General features: G+C 50.9%; 1 long non-coding RNA gene across 1 annotated transcript in view; it reads right to left on the bottom strand.

Moving 5' to 3' along the window:
• Nucleotides 1-17,822: 17,822 nt before the first annotated feature.
• LOC113972580 overlaps nt 17,823-20,710 on the bottom strand; it is a 13,502-nt gene continuing 10,614 nt past the window's right edge. The window contains exons 3-4 of the long non-coding RNA XR_003535943.1: nt 19,163-19,175; nt 17,823-17,890 (exon numbers count right to left, since the gene is read on the bottom strand). This is a non-coding gene — a long non-coding RNA (uncharacterized LOC113972580). The remainder of the gene's footprint in view (nt 17,891-19,162; nt 19,176-20,710) is intronic.

Here is a 20,710-nt window from a genome sequence, read left to right as displayed (position 1 = left end):
CACGCAGAGGGGTTCGGGGAGTAGCGCAGGCACAGCATCAGCGGGAGGTGGCACACGGGTTCCAGAAGCTCCCGCGGGGCGGTCCCGGCTCCCGGGAATGGTGTTCGGGTCACCGAGACATTTACTGCAAATAATTTTGTGCAGCCGCTGTCTGCGGTGTGTCAGTGAAGAGCAGGAGCCCACCACCAGGAGTGACCCATCACAGTGTGCCCAGGGTCATAAAATCACAGAATCACAGGATCATTTAGGTTGGAAAAGCCCTCTAAGATCATTGAGTCCAACTGTTCCCCCACCACTAAGCCATGTCCCCAAGTGCCACATCCACACACCTTTTAAATCTCTCCAGGGATGGTGACTCCAGCACTGCCCTGGTTGTCCAACACTGGACAATCCTTTCCATGAAGAATTTTTTTTCCCCATTACAACAATTCTGGGATGAAAACCACAGCACAGATGATCAGCTGACAATCAAGGCAGAGACAAATCCCCCTTGAAGTTTTCCCCACTGATCCCAACCGAACTATGATGGTGTTTAAGTGTTCAGGTACACAAAACTACCCAGGATGGTGAAACTGGTGGGAGTGATGAGGTGCTCAGAAGACACCTCTGAAGGTTGGGTTGGTCACCAGTAGGAGAATCCTTAGTGAGGTGAACTCTCTTGCCAACATCAAGACAGACCTGACTGTCTGTGGGCTCGAGGCAAGATCTCTGGGCACTGACCAGCATGAAGAATTAAATGCGTTTTTCAGTTTAATTTTTCTTGGGCAACTCATGGATTCCCACTGACAGGGCAGGATTAGAGGGGATATTGGGAAGAAATCCTTCCCTGGGAGGGTGGGGAGGCCCTGGCACAGGTTGCCCAGAGAAGCTGTGGCTGCCCCTGGATCCCTGGAAGTGTCCAAGGCCAGGTTGGACGGGGCTTGGAGCAACCTGGGCTAGTGGAAGGTGTCCCTGCCCATGGCAGGGGGTGGAATGAGATGAGCTTTAAGGTCCCTTCCAATCCAAACCATTCCATGATTCCATAATATCCCTTCCAAGCTTCAGTTTTCACCTGCAGAGAGGGCTTCCCATGGAAGGGTTGAGAGCCACATCAGCTTCCCAGTGGAATGCATTGTTTTTCCATGAAATCCAAATACCCCTGTCTGACATGTGATATTGTGCTGCCTCCATCCTCAGAGAACAACGTCCACCTCAGGTTTGGCTTCCCATGAAAGATTCCCCCTCAGAGTGAGGGCAGACAGGGCATCACAGCAGTGCTGAGTTCAGGGTAGCAAAGTGCATAACCTGGGCCAGGCAGTCTCCTGGTTCCCTTCCAGAAAGAGGATCAAGGGCCTCCAAATTCTAATTCCTATGGAGCTGTGCTACAGCATTTCAGAGTCATTTAGTGATGTTTTTCCGGTGTTGGGACATTCGGAGCTTTCACCAAAATTCTCCACCCACCAAAGCCCCAGGAATGTCTATAAATTTGTGCAACAGCAGGTGCTTCTCTTATTAGTCCAGAATTCAGTTTCCATCAAGCCCTGATTTTCTTTAAAGTCCTATTTATTATTGCTTAAAAATCACTTGAAAGTCTATGGTTGGGAAGCAATACAAAAGCATCTTTCATTATTCATTAAGGACAAGCGATGGAGGGCTTTGGGAAGGGAATAGAAAGTACACAGACTTTTCTGCATTTAAAACAATTATTTCTTATTAATAACCCTGCAGAAAGGTGCCCTGTGGAGATGTGCAGTTTGGGTGTTTTGAAGTTAAGCCTCTTGATCACAAAAGGAATTTTTCTTCCCCTGTGACACCCCTCAGCAGAGATGCTGGGAAATGTTTTGTCATTTTTATTTTTAAAAATTATTTAGATTATTATTTTGGGGGTTGTCCCCTTCGTGAGATGGAAAATAACACCCTGATAGTGGTGGAGATCAAGACCTGTCATGAGAATAAAAAGCTGCAGCTATGGAGCAAACCTGCAGCATATTTGGGAGGGGGTTGGGGAGCCACGAGGTCCCTGGAGAGCTCAAGTTGGAGAGACCCTGAGGGTCTCATTTTGAGGTGCATTTTGTCCCCTTCTCAGATCATTGCTATGGATATCAGGGCAGGTCTCAGGAAAAACTCCTGAGGGGTCTTTCCCATTGGAAGGGGAGGTCTTGCCCCTCGTCACTGGCATCCAGGTAGAGTCCAACCCACTCCTAATCTCCCTGGAGCCCGGGTACCCAGCCAGTCTTTCGCAGCTTTACACAGCCACCCTTCTAGACTGTGATGTCCTGACTTGAATGCCAGGATGCTGTGGGAGCCAAAGCCCTTGCCAGCACCAAGGAATGTGGGGTGGTGTGGGATTCCAGGTAAGGAACCACCAGTGATCCTTCTTGTCCACCTCCATTGCCAGGACAATGTTCGTTGTCCACCTCATCCCAGGACAGGGTGGGTGGGAGCTCCAGCCTGCAGAGCCGAGGATGTCCATGGTGTGTGTGCCCTGGACAGCAGTCACAGGCTGCTCCTGAGGCTGCAGGACTACACAGAGCAATTTTGTTGTGGTTCCAGTGGTGAGAAAGGGCTCCAGGGCATGGCCCAGCTCCTCTGGCTGTGCCTTCCCATAGGATCTGTCCCTCCAGACATGAGAAGTTGTCCTTGAGGCTGCAGGCTGGGAAGTTCAGCCGGCCCTGGAGGAAGCCCAGAGGTGGCTGTGCACAGCTGCCTGCAGAGCCTGCCCTCACCAACACCACTGCCAGGGAAGGAGGCACCAGGAGCCCACTGGAGCATCTGTGTGGTGGAGAGCTGGTCCTGGGGTCCCACTGCTGCAGAGCCTGTCCCTGCCTCAGCTTCCCTCAGCTTGTCCTCTCCCCACCACCTCCTGCCCTGGCCTCCCTTCTTGGAGCAGTGGGAGAGGCCAGGCTGGAAGGGAAGTCTGGGGGAACTCGGGGTCATGTGAGGATTGTGGGTGCCAACCTGCCTGGAAAAGGGGTGTGGGGGGATCTGCCAGGCTTGGAGGGTCTGCAGGGGAAGCCCACAAGGAGTGGCTGAGGGCACTTGGCTGGTTCAGCTGGAGAAGAGGAGGCTGAGGTCAGACCTCATCGGGGGCTGCAGCTTCCTAAGAGAGGCAGAGGAGGGGCAGCTCCAACCTCTGCTCTCTGGGAGCAGTGACAGGACCCCAGGGAATGGCTGGAGCTGTGTCAGGGCAGGGTCAGGTTGGATCTCAGGGAAAGGTTCTTCCCCCAGAGGGTGGTTGGCACTGCCCAGGCTCCCCAGGGCAGTGGGCACAGCCCCAAGGCTGCCAGAGCTCCAGGAGGGTTTGGACAATGCTCTGAGGGACAGGATGGGATTGTTGGGATGTCTGTGCAGGGCCAGGAGTTGGACTGGATGATCCTGGTGGGTCCCTTCCAGCTCAGCAGACCCTGTTCTGTGATTCTGTGAGAGCAGGGCCAAAGGCAGAGCCCCCTGCTTGGGCAGCTCCCTGGGGCCATGTGCTCCCAGGGCTCCCCCAAGGGGTCCCTGCCTGCTGAAACATCCCAAAGACAGCAAATCCTCCCGTGAGACCCTTTCCTGGCTCCTAATTTGATAGTGAGACCCTGTGAAGGAGATGACAGGTCCTTTTTATTGGCCTGTTTGTCCAGGACACTGCATGTGTGGCTCTGAATCCTTCAGACATTTAACCCTCTCACCCTTCTCTCCCCATCACCCTGATTCCAATCTTAAACATTTGATTTTTGTGCTGGGAGACAGAGAAATGCCAGTGGGTTTCTTTCTTCCTTTCCTTTTTCTCTCTGTTTTTAATGAATTTTTCATTTTTTTTCCACTGGTACAGAAAGAATAACAAGGAAGCAACAGTGTCAACACAGAATTTTCTCCAAAGTCACAGCGTGGCCAATCTGCAGCAGCAATAATAGATTTTATGAATCCCTCTGAAGAGAATCATCAATGAAGGGGGTGGGGGAGCATCTCAAAGGCTCTGAACTTATTTGTGCTTTTCACACCACGAAGCCCTGTTGTAAGGAGCTGGTTAAAGAACAAAGGGGGAAAAAAAAGAGCATTCTGTAAGAGCAGATTTCTGATAGCAGAGGAACAAGAAACACACAGGTGCTTTGAGAGGTTTGAAGGAGTCGAGTTGCCTAAAAAGGCCAATTTCTCCTGCCTGCTGTGGGAGATGGGCAGGATGCTGCTGAGGGGGAACACGGCTGGGCTGAACAGGGGGTGGAATTGGAGTGGATTTGCTGTCCTGCCAGATTCCTGCTCCAATAATGGGTCTGCTTCCCAGTGTGAGAGCAAGGTTCTCTTTTGATATTTGTTGTTCTTTCCAGGAGGTGTTAACACCAATTTCTGAGCTCAGTGGGATGACAGAGCCGGGTGAGCAGCGCTGACCTTGGATCTCACCTCTCTCAGATTTCTTTTCCTGCCCTCTCTCAAAGTCAGTCTGAAAGCAACAAAGGGATGTTGGAGGGGGGGAGCCAGGGCTCATCCACCTCACATTAAAGGAGAAAAGCTCAGAGGACATGATCCCAGAAAGCAGAGGCTTGTAAGGTGGCCGTGCTGGATCCACACAGCTGTTGTCTCAGGAAGGGTTTCCTGCTGCTTCCCTGAGTGCAGAAACACCTGTTAGGGAATCATGGAATCGTGGAATCATGGAACAGAATATCCTGAGCTGGAAGGAACCCACAAGGATCATCCAGTCCAACTCCTGGCCCTGCACAGACATCCTAACAATCCCACCCTGTCCCTCAGAGTGTTGTCCAAATGCTCCTGGAGCTCTGGCAGCCTTGGGGCCATGCCCACTGCCCTGTGTGTATCCAGGTGCCATTTCTTCCAGAAAATACACACTACATGCAGCTGCAGATGGGCTGAAAAAAAACCCTCTGCTTATTTTCTGCTGCTGTTTAAGTGAGGAAATCAAAGGTTCACTCTTAAACACTCCCTCCCACCTCACCAGGATACACAGCAACACAGTCTGTGAGGGAGCACAGACAGGATTCTCTGCAATAAGAAAGAAAAACAATTAACATGATGGTGAGGGGAAAGCAGATAAAGAATATTACTTCCCGGGATCATTCAAAATGAACCTCTTTCTGAACTGTGGTGGTTAAGCAGCCCTGGCACAGGTTGCCCAGAGAAGCTGTGGCTGCCCCATCCCTGGAAGTGTCCAAGGCCAGGTTGGACGGGGCTTGGAGCAGCCTGGGCTGGTGAAAGGTGTCCCTGCCCATGCAGGGTTGATGAGATGATCCTTAAGGTCCCTTCCAACCCAAACCATTCTGTGATTCTGTGATTTTCTTCCTGTAAAGTTGCTTTTTGGCCCAGAAACGCTGCCCAGCTCCAGCAGTGACACTGTTTGTCAGCTCCCAGGTGAAGGTGGCTGCTTTAAATGACTGTCCTGAGGGAAGGGAGCAGAGCTGCTGATCCCACCGGGCAACACATGCCCAGGGAGCTCCTCCTTGCTCAATTAGTGCCTGGGCACAAGCACCAATAAATCTGCTGCTCTCTGGGTATCAACAGCATTTCCCAGATCGACATTTCCTCTGTTTGGTTCGAGTGCTTGACAAATGAAGGAAGCACGAGAACAATAAAGACTAAATCTTATCTTAATAGTCTTTCATTATTAACTGTCTCCAGGTTTATTCATCACTCAGGGAGGGACAGAGTGAGCCAGACAGCACTGCTGTGAACCCAGGGGAAGCTTCTGACTTTCCCAAGCTCTCTGATTTCCACCAGTGACATCTGGCCCTGTGTTTTTTTCTCTTTCAATTCTGACTATGAGGAAACACTGCCCACGTGCTGCTCCCCCTGTCTGATGGCTCTGGGCCTTCAGGTCCTTCTCCTGTCCGTGGATCCCCTGGGATGGCATCCCTTTGGTGTGGCAGAGGCAGGGACCAGCCTCTTCCCTCTGTGCTGGCCCAGGCTGCTCCAGGGAGCAGTGGGAGCACTGCTGCTGGCCAGGGAGCAGCTGGAAAAGAAGAACATTGAAAACCTGGATAATCCTATTCCCCATCAGCCTCTTACTGCCATTGCCATGCTCCAGGAAGGGAATGTGGATGTGCCTGATGGATGCTCACAGCACTCCGTTGCCTTCCTGTACCATCAGACCTGCCCAGTGAAACCTGATGTTTCAAAGGATTTGTTTCCCAAAAAAGCCAACAATGTCCTGCTCACTGGCAGCTCCCAAATGGGTCCAGCACCATGGGAGGTGCTGAGGAGCGGGGGAAGGACCAAACATCCACCTGAATGGAAATGAGGAATGTGGGGGGCAGTGGGTGTGGGGAGGGAGGGATGTCCCGGCACAGGCAGGTGCCAAAGCTGCCCAGCAATCCTGCTCTGCTGCCACAGCCTGCAAACAGCAGCAAAAGGAGAGAAATTCTGAGTGGCTTGGGAAGTATAAGATCAGTCCCTTTGCACACCCAGCTCCCAAACCATGCAGTGTTTCTGCCGCTGGAATTGTGGGATCGTTTGTCCAGACAGATCTTAATTAGTGTGTCCTTTAGCACTTCTCCCTAAGAGCCCCAAAAGGACAGTTTCTGCTGAAGTTCTCATCCTAGAATTCCCCTTCCTAGTTGGACCACAATCCCAGCCCTGCTGTCAGTGGGTGCCCAGCTGAAATACTACTGAAATGCTTTAATTAAAACGGACATTAAGAGCTCACTCGTTCAAGCCAAAGAACATTAGGAGGAATTTAAATGAAGAGATTTTTAAATCTGTGACATTTGTTCTAATGAGAAAACACTTTCTAATCCTGAGTGTCTCCTAATTCAAAACAGATTGGAAAGACTGTGAGTGAAAACAATTTTTTTCCTCCCCAAAACACGTCCCTTAATTAGTAGACCCAACAGGCAAATAACATCTGTCTTTTCCCTGCAGATTCCACATCAGCTTGGAAGCAGGAGGTGAAAAGCAGCACGTGGATGTACCCAAACAAGTCTACATTTTGCATTAGGACAGGTAACAAACTCATGGAAATTAGCCTCACATCAACATCAGCATCTGGGGGGGAACCAATTCAGAAGGTGCAGGATGGTCCTGATCCCTCTAATGAAAGGGATATTGCTGCTGCCAGGGCTGGGTGCTGGGGAGGGACAGGGAAGCACTGTGTGTGCAACAGAGGGGAAACACCCATGCAGTGACTTGCTGGAGTGGCACTGTTTTCATCTGCAAACACTGAGATAACGAGATGTAAAATAACAGCAGAAAGAAAAGTGTGAAGCCTCAAATGAGAGTAATTTGGAGACCAAGCAAACCATTTCGGGGGGGGTTAGGCAGATGTCAGAGAGGTGAAATACAATCCCTCCTTTTGGTCTTCTGTTTTAGGGTTGGAAGAGAAGACAAGAAAACTGCATTGGAAGAGAAGACAAGAAAACTGCAGGCTCCTTAATTTTCTATGTTCCACAGATTAAAGTCCTGCACAGTGACCTGCCTCTCCCTTGCATGTCTTTTGTTTGGGAGTATTAACCTCAGCAGGAAACAGCAAGGCAGGAAACCTGCTGGGTACTACTACCACTTTCTGGAAGCCCCAGGCATCCATGGTCCTTGAGGACTTTGTCCTTTTCCCAAGGTAAAACAGGCTTGACTGGAGCAGCAGAAATCCTGACAATGTCAACAGTCCATCAGTTCTGCTCTCTTCCTGCTGGGACAGCTCACCCTGTGCTCTCCTCTATAACCACAGCAGTGGGGACCAGTCCTGGCTGGGTGGGAGCAGCACCTGCCCTGCTCCTCCTCCTCCTCCTCCTCCTCCTCCTCCTCCTCCTCCTCACTGCTCTGCTCCATGTCCCGTGAGCAGAGGCAGAGCAGGAGTGTCCTTCCCTGGGCCAGCAGGGGATTCCTCAGTGAGGACACAGGGTTCTGGTCCAGCCTGAATCCACCTTCCCACCTCCTGCAGACTGGGCAGAAGTTGTTTCCGGAGCTAAAATTCACCTCTCTAATGGGACAGACAAAAGAATCTGGATAGAAAATCCCAAATTGTGAAGTCTGGATGGGGGATGTTTGTGGCCCATGTCCATTTTCAGCTCAATGTACACTGTTACCTACCTTAACAAAGAGTGTGGCTGCACAAAATCCCGTTGAAGCACCCAGAGCTCACTGGTTGCTGTTGTGGAGTGGATGCTGGTGCCAGTGGATCCAGATGGACTGTGTTTGCTTTGCTCACTGTAAACACAGGAGCAGAAACAACAGCACTGTTCCCACAAACACCTACATTTAATTTGTATCAGTAACTCTGTGAGAGTGTCTTTGAATTCATCCCACTGAGTGCTCACTTCAGAAACATGAAACACTCTGCCTATGTGTCCAATTAAAACAACTTGGGCTTTAAAACCTGGGTATTTGTAGCCACTTTCTTGAAAGAATAATCCTGTGTTGGCATAAATGGATATAAATCAATGAAGATCAAGGACCTGGCACCCAGTCATGCTCACTGACAACCCAGCTTAGATCTGACTCAGTAAATCATCTCAGACACTGTGGAAACACTCAGAACTGTTCTGAAGTGTGTGCAAGCACACAGACAGAAAATGCAGCCCTTATTTCAGGGGAATTAATTTGCTGGAAACGTGGAGCTCCTCAGGTTGTGGGTGAAGAATCTGCAAACAGGAAGCATTTAAAGGAATTCGCCGGTTTTGAAAATGGATCTCTTCATCCTGACTGTCCCATCTGCATCTTCAGGCGGCTCTGCTGCTGCTCTAATCTTTCCTCCTCCTCCTCTGACTCTTTGTCACTGTGGGTGACCCACCATGAATAAAAGATTAGGATGTGCCAGATTCAAATGAAACCTTTGCTGGAGGGGTCATCGCTCCAGCTCCTGAGCTGCAGGACTGGAGAGCTGCAGAGCCCAAAGGGTTCAGCTCCAGGTGCACCTGGAGTCACCTCCTGCTCCAGGGTGAGAAGATCAGGCTTCATCTGTGACACCCAGCAGGGCCAAGGCAATGCTGTGAAGGCTGTCAGTTTGAGGTCTGTTTTCAAAGAGATATCAGGAAATCCACGGGAAGAGAGATGAAGGCCAGAGATGATGGATAAAAGCTCAAATGGTGGCCAAAGGAAAAAAAAAAGAAGGATCTAAACTTTGAATGACATGGTCCATTCTGCTCCAAGCCTGCACCTGAAGGCCTGGAAGGGGTCAGGTTGTGCCAAAGAGGTGCTGGGCAGATCCTCTCCCTGGATATCTGGAACATGCAGTGGGATTTTGCTCATTTTCAGGACCTATGCAGGGTTAAACTTGTTCAGCTTCATGGGGGCAGTGAAGGGGAAGGTGGTGATCTCCTCTCTCCGGTGGCAGGACGTGTGGCAATGGAATGAAGCTGCATCAGGGGAACTTCAAATTGGACATCAGGAAGAGGTCCTTGCCCCAGAGGGTGGTCAGGCACTGGAACAGGCTCCCCAGGTCACAGCTGCCACAGTTCAAGGAGCACTCAGACAAGGCTCCTAATCATGTAGTTTAGTTGTAGGTAGACCTGTGAGGAGAGTGGTGTTATGATCTTCATGGGTCAGTCCCCTCCAGCTTGAGATAATCTGTGATTCTCTCAAATTTCCCTCCCTGAAAGCACCTGAGTGAGAAATTTGCCTCAAGGGGAAGGTGTTGAGGGGAGCTCTTGAGGCACCATTCTGGCCACTCCTCCTGATGGTTAATCTCACTTTTAAAACCTGTGCCAGCAACTGTTCAGCCTCTCTCTGCTGCACTGCAGGGCCTCCCACAGCACTGCTGTCTGCTCAGAGAGCACTGCTCCTCCCAACCAGCTGCCTCTTGGGCCTGGACACATCCCAGACTGACAGGCCATCACAGCCCACACCACAGGGCACTTCTCCCACCCTAAAGTCATTTCTGAGGCTCTTCTCCATCCACACTCCCCCCTCTGCCAGCCTTTTACACCCCCAGGCTTGGTGCTGGGTTAAGACTTGTACACGAACTGAACCCCCTCTGGCTGCTCCCCTCCACTCCCTGTTGGAACATCCAGGGATCACAATGGGAGTAGGTAAGAACTGATTTGGATTTGGAACAAACTGATTTCTTATCAGTTGGAGGTCCAATTCCCCACTCCTGCTGCTGTCTGATGCTTCTCTCTGGAAGCAGCTGTACAGAAACCACCGGGACAGCTCAGGGGCTGTGGTGGCACTCAAAGCAAACAGGGATGGCAGAACTAGGTCTGCTGAAGGAAGACAGAAATCAAATTCACCTTCCAGCACTCACTGCAAGTGAGGCTGATCTGCATTTCTTATACCAAGCAAAGGCTCCAGCTCAGATGCTAATTTTATCTTGCTGGCTTTGTAGCGTCCTTGATCTTCAAGAGAATTCAAAATAACATGGAGCAAATGTATAACTAAGTCATTTTAAAGAAGTAACTGCAAAGTGCATAACTCTGCTCAAGGGGAAACAGCTTCTGTGCTAAACACAGAGTATGAAATCAGATCATGCTGGGAGAATGAACAAATGGGCTCTTTACTCCTCGTCCTCACCACGGGGCTGTTGGGGCAGACCAGGGAGCTCTGTCTCCATCTGCACTGCAAACCCACCCCGAGGGGATGTGCAGGAAGGCCAAACCCTCCCACCCTGCACTCCCAATGGCTTGTGACAGTGTGATTTGATCCCTTTGCTGAGCAGAGACAGGGAGATGGCCTTCATGGACATCAGGACACTCCGTGCTAAACACCAGACACAGCTGTTGGAAGATGCCCCTCTTCACCTGAGTGCAAACACCCAGTGCTGGGCAGGGAGGGCTGCTCCTTTCCCCCAGAGCAGGCAGACACCCCTGGGGTAGTCCCAGCAATCTCAGGAGGAGAGGACTGGGGAAGCAGACAGTGTGTGCCCGCCTGGCTGGGGGCACTTGCACTGGGAGGAGCAGCACAAGCCCAGGAGGGATGGGTTTGGGTGCCTGAAGCCCTGCCAAGCTGTCAGCAGCCCCACCATCAAAGCTGGGGCTCCTCTCCCCCTGCAGAGCTCCAGCTGAGGCAGGAGTTTAGCAGGACCTTCAGGGCTTGCTGCTCTGGCCCCAGGAGCAGGATGAGACTGTGCTGAACTGGCTATCTGGATACATCTGCTGCAATGGTCCCCAAGGCTTTTTTGGAAGCAGCATGGGCTGGTAGAGCTGACCCTGCCAGAGAGCAGGCAGAGGTAAGCTCAGGGCACGGGCCTTCCTTGTCCCTCAGGGCAGGAAGAAATGAGGGCTCAGACACCAGCCCTCCCCCTCAGACATCACTTCCCAGCCACCAAGGAACACTGAACTATTCCCTGTGGAAAGCAAGGGCTTGCTTCCAGGCTGCTCTCCATGTTACTAGCCTGATTATCCTCACCCCAAATGTCAGGTTACAGGTGAGTTGGTGAAGAGCCTGGTTTGCCAACCAGCAGCTTCAAACCCCTTCCCAGGAGCAGCCACAGCTCTCCCAGGGTCATACTCAAATTATTTTCTCGGTCTATACCAGGCTGGCAGGGAGGAAAAAGGAGAATTCTCAATGGAACAAGGAAACTTTCTTGTCTTGCACTGGTTCCAAACTCAAGAGAAGTCTCTCATTTCCTGGTGAGAGGTGTAGGAGTGCTGGGAGCAAGGGGCAGAAAGGAGGTGACTCAAACAGCTCTGCCCCACTGAATACCACCCATTTAAATTCCTCCTCCCTCTGGTCAGACAAACCTGGGCAGGAAAATGCCTTCTTTGCATCTGGGTCCAGGCCAAGAGAGCTGGGGTCCATCACAGCCTCAGAGAAACCACGGCAGGACGGGGGACAGGCTCCAGAGAGCTCTTCTGGAGGGAGGTCAGAGGAGAAGACACATCCATTCTTCCTTACCACCCTCCCTATTCACCTCTGTGCTTATTTTCAAGGCACAGGGTGGGATTCTTGGGGTGCCCTGTGCAGAGCCAGGAGTTGGACTCCATCACCCTTGTGGGTCCCTTCCAAGTCAGGAGGTTCTGTGAGGTTATTTGACCATTGTCCTCCCTTCTCAGCCAGCGCTGAGGTCTCACAGCCCCATCCCATGTCCCTGCTGGGCACACCCCGAGAGCTGGGGCCTTGTGAAGGTGGATACCAGGAAGGATTTAACCTGATGGCACCACAACCTAATCCCCCACCCCTGCAGAGCTGAGGGGCAGCTGGAAACGTCTGTGTCACGAGTGGAACCGGGACATTTGCCAGGGAGTTCACACTCTGCTCCCTGCCTCTGTTTTTTTTTCTCTGGATGGAAATAAGTGAAGTGAAAAAAAAAAAGGCTGGAGAAGCTGCTGAATTGAAAATACGAAACGAGCTGAGGTGTTTGTTTCCTGTGCTTGGATTTAATACTCCTTGGAATAAAGTACTGGGAACCAGATACTCCATTCCTGAGCTCCCCATGCCTTCCCCACTGCTCTGCTCTGCAATGTGCTCTCCTGGAAGCCCCATGGGGTGGGACCCTGCAGGCAAATGCTGAAGGTGAAGGATGGGAGCTGCTGAACTCCTCTCTTCCTTGAGCACACTTGGACTCAAATCCCTTTCTCCACCCTCTCAGTGCTTAAGTATTTCCCTTATTTTCAGAGCAGGTGCTCGTTCCTGTTCTTAATGAACCTCCTGCTCCCTTGTAAACAAGCCCTTTATTAGCTCCACGAGCCCGCCTTGGTTTCTATTTATACCTTTCCCATGTCAATATTTGAAAGCACACTCCCCTACGCTGCATTCTTGCTCTGTGCCCCTTTCCATCCCTGCTGCCTCTTCCCCACCTCTTCTTTCTCTCCCAGGTTTATCCGTGCTGATAAAAATCAACTCCAGATTTTACGTTTCCTTTTAAATAACTGGGAACTTCCTTTTCTGATGTCCATTGAAAGGAGATCTCCATATCCCTGGAGAGGTGTAATCCCTTGTGTGAACTAAAAATTGATGGGAAGTGAACACCTAAATCCTCCAGGCAGATTTCTGAATGCCTGCTGTCCACCTGGCTTTGGAGGAAGCTCCACACCTACTTATTTACTGGATTTATGGGGATGGAGCACCTCTCCCGTGGGAAAAGCCCGAGAGAATTGGGATTATTTGGCCTGGAGAAGAGAAGGGGCTGGGGTGACCTAACTGTGGCCTTTTGGTGCCTTAAGGGGCTCCAAGAGAGCTGGAAAGAGGATTTGGATGAGGGCATGGAATGACAGGACAAGGGAGAATGGCTTCCCACTGCCAGAGGGCAGGGTTAGATGGGATATTGGGAAGGAATCCTTCCCTGGGAGGGTGGGGAGGCCCTGGCACAGGTTGCCCAGAGAAGCTGTGGCTGCCCCTGGATCCCTGGAAGTGTCCAAGGCCAGGTTGGACGGGGCTTGGAGCAACCTGGGCTGGTGGAAGGTGTCCCTGCCCATGGCAGGGGGTGGGATGGGGTGATCTTTAAGGTCCCTTCCAACCTTCTGCCCCTTGTATTTTAAATTATCATCTTACTAGTATTAGGAATTAATGTTGTAGTGTTTAAACACGTGAAAACAGGGTGTTGCTTCCCTTCTCCCAGCTGTATCCAGGGACAAGGCTTCAGCTCCTTTACCACAAGTGCTGGGAATGGCTTTGTAGTGTAAATAGGCACTTATGGTATTTTTAACAAGCACCTGCTTTATCCTGCTGCCTAATGAGAGCTGGACAGAAATGCAGGGAAAGCAGAGGAAGGTAACACTGCCATTTAAGCTAATTAACAGCAAATTAAATTAAACTGACACACACATATATTCTGGGCTCCTGCATCTAACAGGAGGGAATGCTGCGGAGATTTCATTATTCACATTCCCCATCACCTGCTTTTTTTTCCCAGCACATTCCTACCCAATTACCTGGGGAAGGAAAAGGGAGAAAGATACTAAAGCCAATAAGATAATTCTCATTTACATAAAAATTTTTCTGCATTGTGTTTAATAGTCTGCAAGTAACTGTAGAAGAATATATAGTCCATTCTTTAAAAAGCTCCAATGCACTAATTGAAATTAAATTACATGGAACTCAGTGTCTGCCTTCTGCTCATTGGGAGATAATATGCAAGCCACAGTTTTATGTGTTATTATTAATATTGATGGATGAAGCACTGTAGTCACCACAGAGCCCCTTCCCAGATGTGATTCCCTTTCCTTCAGCTGTAGGTGAGCCTAAAATGATGTTTTTTTCCCCATTAAGATGCCTCATTTGCTGCAGCCAGGCCTGGGATCCTTCAGCATTCAGGAGAGCCAGCACTGCAGGTAGTGGGGTCTATTTGCAGCATTAACACTGGGTAATGCAACTGCATCCTTTTTTCATGTTACTTTGCATATCTTACAGCTCAATTAATCTGTCAGGGTGATGCTTCCATCACAAACAAGATTTAGGGGAATTTAATGCTAAGTTGGCAGGCCTGGAAGGCACAGGCTGATGTTCCCTGGTAGAGGCAAAATATCAGGACCTGCTTCCCTGCCTTCCCAGCCCATCCCAGGAGCTGCTGGGGTGGGAGCTGGGCTCTTGCTGGGATTCAGGCTGTGTGGAGCTCACTCCTCACCTCCTCTCCAGGCTGTTAACAAGGGAGCCAATTAGTGCCAGTTGTGATGGGAGCACTTTTTCCACCAGGAGCTGGATTGAAACCTTTAATTCATTTTGCACAGGCAGAGGCACACAAAATGTTCAAGCATGGATAAAATCCACACATTCAGAGGGTTTAGAGCATCCCCACGGATTTTGTTCTTTGTTTCAGACTTGAAGCTTTCATTAAAAAAAAGTGAAGGGGAAAAAAAAAAGGGAGGGGGGAAAGGAAAGGTTTCTTGGCCTTTTGATGGTGAAACTAATTTTCTTCATCTAAACTAATACCAAGCCTTCCTGAGCTATTTGTGCTGAAATGAGCTTTCTCCCCTTGGTGATCTGGGACCATGGAATAACGAGTTGCCAGAGTTGGCCATCAGTCCTTGCTGCTGCTGGCACCAGTGACAGCTTGGCAGGTCCTGCTGGTGCCTCCTGACATTTCCCAGCACGAGGCAGATGGACCAAGGAGCTCCTTGTTGTTGTCTTCCATCTCTTAAGAAGGTCTTTAGGATTGTCTTTCATTTCTTCAAGATCCAGAGGGAACAAGATGGGGATGAAGAGCCCCTCCATGGCTGTCTCTGTCCCAGGGGGCCCAGCTGCACCCCAAGCTCTTAGTAGGTTCTGCCAAGGGGTGCCTGGTCCTCAATTCCATCACATTCCAATGTGGGAAGGACATTTTGCTGCTTCTCTGCATCGATGCTGCCTTTTGCTTGGACCTCTGCAGGGTTAAAGATAAGACAAACTGTCTCTTTGCAGGGTTACAGATAAGACAAACTGTCTTCTCCCCCAGGGCTCCTCCAGGACCTGATTTCTGAGATGTCTCATGGCTGCAGATGGATCTCTCTCACCTGGAGATGAACTTTTGCTCTTGGCTGATGCAGGAGGAAGTCCCCTGAGGCTGCACAGAGCTGTCCCAGAGGATGGTTTATCCCACCCACACCTGAGCAGCCCTGCCAGTGGTCCAGCAGCAGCAGCAGCATCTCCAGGTGCCAAGCACAGGGCTCAGGGACTGGCAGGAGGTGCCCTGCCCAGCTCCCATCCCAGGGCTCGGGAGCATCACTGCTCCCTTGGAGAAGGCTGGGCCTGGTTTAGATCACTGAGTCCTGCTCTAAAGACTAAAGATCTTCTGGAGGGATGAAAGTTCCTTTCAAGGCACTGATCAAACCCTGCTCACACAGTGACAGGAGGGTATCATTTTCCACCAAGGTAAATGGGAATGCAGACTCCCCCCTGTGCTTCGGATGAGTCATCAGGAAAATGTTCCTGAAACCTCCTGTCAAAGAGACTTTACATTAAAGGCAGCACCAGAAAGCAGAAAGTGTTTTTTTCAGGACATATATTAAGTCCTTCAGCTAATTAATCCATGCATTTACCAAAGAAATGCTTGACAATACACACAGTTCAGCTGAGTTCAATGAATGAAAGAAAATATCAGATTGGGAAACCCACACAACTCCTCTGGTCCGGAACAGATCTCCTTAGCAGCAAATCCCAGAGAGAAACTTCTCTGTTTTTCCCCTCAAGTGAAATCCTCTGTCTCAAATGCTGTTTTTTTCTCAGCCCACTGAGCTTGAGAGGGTGAAAACCCCATGTAAGGACTCCAGGTTCTGCACCACTGCTTTTAATAGGAATGCACTTGGGAAAGACCATCACCCAGTGCAGTTCCTGGTGGAGAGGGAGAGTACTGGAGTGCAGAGAAGTGCAGAACTTCTTCCTCAAACACACAGTACCTTACTAGTACCTTGTGAGCCTTGTCTGTAGTTCTCCAAGTCTTCTGCTTTCCCCTTTTTTTTTAATGAGGGCTGTATTTCCCTTTTTCCAGTTGTTGGGAGCTTCTCCTGACTGCCACGGTTTTCCAGCTATGATGGATGTTGGATTAGCAACTGTGCCTGCCAGTCCTGCCAGGGGCTCCTTGGAGGAGGTGATCCTGGGGTTCAAACTGGAAGAGGGGAAGTTTAGCTTAGATAGAAGGAGGAAATCCTTCCCTGGGAGGGTGGGGAGGCCCTGGCACAGGTTGCCCAGAGAAGCTGTGGCTGCCCCTGGATCCCTGGAAGTGTCCAAGGCCAGGTTGGACGGGGCTTGGAGCAACCTGGGCTGGTGGAAGGTGTCCCTGCCCACGGCAGGGGGTGGCACTGGATGATCTTTAAGGTCCCTTCCAACCCAACCCATTCCATCTCAGACCTGCACCAGGGGTTCTCAGGTACCTACTGACCCAGCACAAGGGGGATGCAGCTGGTACCCAGCTGGTGCCCAGCAGGATGTGGCACTGCTGGGGGGTTCCCTGAGGGCCAGCTCATGCCTTGGGTGTTCCCACCAGCTTCTCATGGCTTTGGAGGCAATAGCACAAGGTTCTGAGCAGGGCTGAGCCCCTTCTCCTTGGGAGGAACTCCTGGAGGAGCTCATGGGTTGGAGACACCCTGTAGTCACTGGAGATGATGCCTCTCCAAAGGGAAGGTAGGTGGTGTGGGAGTGACTCCTTTAACTGCCCCAGTCTCCAAGGAAAAGCAGACCCACGGGAAAGGACAGGGAGAGGGTTGGAAAATGTGGTGTGAAATGACACTGAGGGTTTCTGCACATTCCAGCCAGTGCCACAGCCAGGAGAACATCCCAGCATGACCAGGGGCTGTGCCAGCTCAGCCACTGCTCCTGGAAACACTGGTGGGCTCCACACTGAGTAAAGCCTCTCACTGGCATCCCTAGGAATGGGGAGAAAGGGGTGAGCTGTCGTGTTCTGAGGCAGACTGAGCTCAGGATAACACCACACTGGGAGCAAATTGACACTGAGCTTGGAGGAGAAAGAAGAAAGAGAGGCTCTAACAGGCTGGAGATTTAAGAAATGTCAGCAGTCACAAGTGTAATTCCAGAGCTCAGACTCCACGGGGTGACCAGAGCTGCTCCTCACCTTCTGTACCAAGCATGACTGTGCCCTGTCTAATTCTTTTTCAGAATGGAATTTGGAGTTGAATGGTATTAATTGCTTGTTCCCTGGTTTTATGGGGCTCCTGTAGGTCTAATAATTCAGTTTATAGCTGTGTATTGCAACTGTCAGTGAATGAGACTGTTCACAGAGTTCTGGCTTGGCTGTCTGGGGTTTAAAAGCTGACCAGCCACGAGGACAGTGGGAAGGATTCCCCCCTGGGGGGTTCCTTCTCCCCCATCAGCACCCTGAGTCCCCTGGCAGTGTTTTACCTCCCAGCACTCACATCTGAAGCACGGGAACACAGCCCCAGGCTGGATCCTGGTGGGATCCACAGGGAAATGCAGTGCTGGCCACCAAACAGCCTGTGAGAGGGTCCCTGCTGTGCCAGGGCTGGGAGCCACCCCTGTGCCACACACACATCCTCCCCCATGTCTGCAGGGTTTCATTGAAGGGAACCCATCAGATGGCCAGTGGGAGTGAAAAAATCCCATCTATCACCATGTTATGTCCATGCTTACAGGTCCCAGCTCTCAGGACAGCATTCCTATATGACTGGGTCCCCATGGAGCATCCAGTAAGGAAGGAAAAGGAAAGCCTTACACTAATAACTGCTCAAATTCAGCACTGACACCATTCTGGGTTTTCAAGCTACTGAATCTTTCCTTTTTAGCTTCCCAGAAACACGGAGTCACATACAACATTTGCTTGAGAAAACACTGACTTCCCATTCTCAGCAGCAGAGTAAACACGGCAAAGATGAATTGGAGAAGATACCAATCAGCTGCTGAATGGATTTAAGAAGGAATTAATCCAGCCTTGTAATTTCTGTGCTCAGAAATGCCCCAGCAAAGCCTCCTGGAGAAGCACAGAGGTGCTGGCCAGCACAGACACCCTGTGTGCTGGGGGCAGTGTGACCACCTGGGGCCAGGGGAAGCAGCTCTGGGGCATCCTGAGGTCACAGACAGTTCCAGAGATCAGGAGTCAGTGCTGGCAGGGCTCTGGCTGGGCAGGTCTGTGCTTTAGGATGCTGCCATTAACACACAAAGCTCATTTGACCTTTCTTGTCCAGTTTGGGCAGAGCACTGGGAGCCAGGAGCACCTGAATGGTCTGAGGGCTCCTAAGACCTGTCATGTCACCTCTACATAAAGACCTCAACAGATGGGGACAGAGAGGATCTCAAATTGTTCCATGTAGCTTAATTATTTCATAATAACATCTTTAATACATCTGAGAAGCTTGGAAGGACTCCTTTCGTGCCTAATTGCAAGGCTTTCTGAGAAAGCAATCACCACTCAGAGGTATTTTCCAAGGATTTTTCTGCCTTTTTGCCTTTGTAACATCAGTCAAGCAAACCACTGTCGAGCAGTCTCTGTAGTCTGGCTCCCTTTTTAACCTCTCCTGTAAAACCTTTGGGTATTATTATCCTCTCCCTATTTGTTCATGTCTTATGAGCACAGATGCTTATTTGGGGCTTGCATTAGTGCACTCGCCAAACAAAGAGGAGACATGAAAGGAGCAAAGAGAACAGTTGAGTTGAAAGTCTCTTGGAGGGCCTTGGAAGTTCTTTGTTGCCAAACGAGAAGGAGCCTTTCCTGTGCCTTCAGCTGGAGGGGAGGAGCAGGCAGGGCTCCAGCCACAGGTGAGGAGCCTCTGCAAACAGCTCCAGCTCGTGTCAGGGGGGGAAAAAAGGCTCCCTGGGGGGGTGTGTTTGAACACTTTATCCCCGGGCTGCAGCACTACAAAGACTCAGGCTGAGCAGAGGCATTTTCAGCACGTCAGTCAGTCCCTCCTCCTGGTCACAGTGAGGTCAGTGGGACACCCACACACAGCCCCTGCCTGCCCTGCACCCACAGGAGCCCTGCCCGCCCCAGACCACCCCAGCCACGGCAAGAACAGGTTCCCCTGCCCTGGAGGCACAGGGGGAGGCACGGGCAGAGCAGAACGAGGAGAAGGACCAGGAGGAACCTTGGGCGCACTGTGGGAGCGTCCCCGCGCTCAGCCGGGAGGTGGTGTCCTCCATCCCTCATTCCAGAGTGGATCCACAGACCTCCTGGGAGTAAACACACAGCAACTGTGACCTTTTGAAGCGATCTTCCACTGAGAAATAGCTCTCTCTGATCACAGGACCATGAATTGTTTCAGAATAAACACATTGCCCAGTGGGAGTGGGAGTCGGACACAACGGCTCCAGTGCTTTGCTCCAGCTGTTCCCGTGGTACTGAGCCCAGAGACACTCTTGGTGTGGGGCCCAGGCCCTCTTTAGAAAGAACTGAAGGGGACAGGGCTACTGTGTCTTACATTTCTAGTGTTCCAAGGGACATTAATTCCCCTCCCAACCAACCTACTTTATCTGCATTGTCTCTGGAAAGTCAGCTGGTGGCTCCTTGAAGTGTTTGATGATCCCTCCTCAAAGTATTTCCAGGGGCACCACTCCAGCTGAGACAGAAATACCCAAAGAGCTTCTCCTAAGCCCTGAGCTGTTTGTTCACAGCTCTTGGCTCTGCAGAGTGACCTGGGGATGATGTTCACTCGTGGCACCATCAGGTGTGTCACTGGTCACTACAAACAAACCACACTCTCCACCACACATGGACCATCAATCCTTGTTGGGTTACCAGATGAAAGAGGTGAATGGAGTCAGTGCATCCCAGGAAACACCAAAATCATGGAGGGTGACACTGCTTTTGCCTCAGTCCCTCTATGGGGACCTGAAGAAGTGAAAGGCACTTGGTGGTTCTGCCCCCATGGGAAGGTCTTCCTTATAAACTGTCTGAAGCTCCCACCCTGCCCACAACACTCCCTATCTCTGGAATTCCAGAGTGGTGGTGGTGGGGATTTCCTTGGGATGAGGTGGGGAGGAAGCACCAGGAATCGTGGCCACCCCCTGATAACCCTTGTACATTTAAAATCCAGTGTTAGAGTAATAAGTCAGGCATCACTTTTCCAGCTACATCTTGTTCTGTCATTCTGGAAAGATAAGCAGCAATTCAAAAAACCCCCAGGAATTCTAAGGATGACAAACACACTGGCAATGGTCCTTGCACAAACCCCAGGGAAGTTTGCTCTCTTCTCACACAGCATCAGCCTCCCACGCTGCTACAGGACAGAGACTGTCAGCACATTTAACTTTCCCTTTGATCCAGCAAACAGACACCAGATCTGCTGCACAAGGTGTCTGTGTGCTCGTCTGCCACACAAACCCCACAGCTGACACCTGCAGGAGCTCTGAAACCTCCCACAGGAACACGGTGGGAGACCCTTTAGGCTCTTACAGACACGGGCTCAGAAAGGCAAACCTTCTGAGAAGTGTCCTGAAGGGAATAAACACAGGTCCAAGCCCTCTGAGAAGTGTCTTTAAGGGAATAAACACA

Source organism: Neopelma chrysocephalum, unplaced genomic scaffold (genome assembly GCF_003984885.1).
Source record: "Neopelma chrysocephalum unplaced genomic scaffold, ASM398488v2 Primary Assembly neopelma1_94, whole genome shotgun sequence".
Lineage (NCBI taxonomy): Eukaryota > Metazoa > Chordata > Aves > Passeriformes > Pipridae > Neopelma > Neopelma chrysocephalum.
This window is presented reverse-complemented; position numbering and strand designations above follow the sequence as displayed.